Raw genomic sequence first — 2,253 nt, forward strand, 5'->3', positions numbered from 1 at the left:
TATAGTTAGAATCAATCTTTACAATTAAAATAAAACAGTGGATATTTTCAGAAAAAAATTACGAAAGAAATATAACGGCTTCCAAAGTCACTCTAAATGCAACGACTTACTAATGATAAACAACAAAAACGATTACACACTGGACATAATCGCTGTCGGTCGGTCATCACACGCTGACCCCAAATAAAACGCCGTATTAAAACATCATTTTTATTAATTTCGTGTTGACGTCCCACTGCATCTACTTTAAATCCACTCTTTTATTATTATGATTCTGTTCGACTAATTGGGACATAAACCATAAATGTGATTGAACATAAATGCAGTCTGTTATTCACGGTTCAAATGGATTCATTATTTTTTGTAAGACATTTATTGAGATGATGTAATAATTATTGTGGTTTTATTTTTTTATACAGTAAATATATGGGGGCTAGGGGATTCAATCCAGGGATTTCGGGATCCCGGGATTCCAAACCAAATAAAAAATGAAATTGATACGTCCAGAAGACTGGACAACGTGCAACAGAGACGGATAAAGTGTCTTTTCCCTACCATCGTATAGGGGAAGTGATCATAGAAGTGATACGACGAGAGAGCCCCTGCGAGAGGGGGCGCCGGGCGGGTCTTTAAGACGCTTGTGTGGGGGCTACCGCCTACTAATAATAGAACAGAATCGAAAAATAGAAACAGGACGGACAGTGTTGCCATTCAATTAAATCGAAATTATGTTGGCTTGTCAAAACTCCTAAATCTTTTAATCCCATTATCTTGCCTACTTAATGAAATATTAAATAAAGTACGAAACAATTTTACGAATGTTTTTCTAGGCATATAACTTCTTTCTAAAACGAAAAAGTAACATGCAAAACTTTTGATATCATTTCTAAAATAGCAGTGCAATTTATCAAATGGCAAATACTGTACGATCTTTCCTAACAGTCGCCCCGACACAGTCGGTCGGCGGCGGCGCTTCACAAAGCCGCGGCTGTGACAAAGGAATTAGGCCGAAAAAAACTTTATAAGGAGTAGACGAACAGGGTTGCCGGGTTTGTTAGATTATAATTCCATACGAGAACAAAATTCTCGGTAGATCTTCAACAAAAATTAAAAGTACAGAAACGAAATAAAATATAATATTTAAGTTCAAAATTAGCATCCCTATATGTCGTAATAATAGATCACTCAAATAAAATACAAATATAATAAATATAACAAGAATTAGAAATAGCTAGGTATATTATTTAATATTAAAAAAAATATTGAATTAAATAATATTAATATATTAATAAAAACATATAAAACTATAACAAGTAGGGATAGCAGTCACAAATTAGTGTAGCAGTCACTTTTTACCTTTGTACAAATTTTGATCAGTGCTATCTAAAATTAATTTCATTTCAATGGGAAAGCTGTAGCAACTCTCAACTCTTTTTTCATATTAATATATTTTTTTGACGGGAAAATCACTAAAATATTTGTCCGAATTTAGGTTGTTTCTTAACTTAAATTTTGTTCCACAAATTCCAACTGCCGGCGTCCTCGTTCGCGTGGAATGGGAAACGCTGAATGGCGTCATTGCACATAGACGCGTCTCAGTAGGCTAACGGCAGCAATGGTGCCCAGCGGGTAGGAGAGATGGCCTGCTGGGTAATAGAGCTCATACTGCATCATCATCGAGCTCGCGGCATGCGATCCGAACTCGAGCAGCTGAGTGCAACAACATCTCAACCAAACCGGCGATATGGAAGGGTGTGAAAAGGAACATTTTACCCCAGGAGGTAGCCCAACTTTGGGAAATCCTCCCACCTCCACTGAGGTGGCCGAGCCCCATTCGGATTCTGGGGGGGGCTCATTTTCACACGACGACAGTGATCCAGCAGTGGTACACTTGGCTGCTGGATCTTCCCAAGCCACAAGTGCACAGGAGAATGCTACCCAAGGCAGCAAAGGCGCCGGGAGTATCTCCTCTCGACTGGAGAATATGGAGATCGGAGGGACAACCGATGATGATCTCTCCATAGACTCCGACTCCGAGGAGGGGCTGCTCAATCCGGAAGCCGACGCAGGCCAAGGGAAAAGCATCAAGAGGAAAAGTCTAACGGCGTTCCAAAAGGCCAAAAAAGTCTACCGGAACGCTCAGACTTTTTTGAAAAAGATGAGCTTGAAGAAGAAGGAAGACTTGACCGAACGGGAAAGAAACCTCATCAAGCTCAACGAGAGAAAAATCTCCAAATTCGAGGCTGACCAACA

The sequence above is a fragment of the Sitophilus oryzae genome, unplaced genomic scaffold (assembly GCF_002938485.1).
Source record: "Sitophilus oryzae breed Bouriz unplaced genomic scaffold, Soryzae_2.0 scaffold_863_pilon_pilon, whole genome shotgun sequence".
NCBI classification, from domain to species: domain Eukaryota; kingdom Metazoa; phylum Arthropoda; class Insecta; order Coleoptera; family Curculionidae; genus Sitophilus; species Sitophilus oryzae.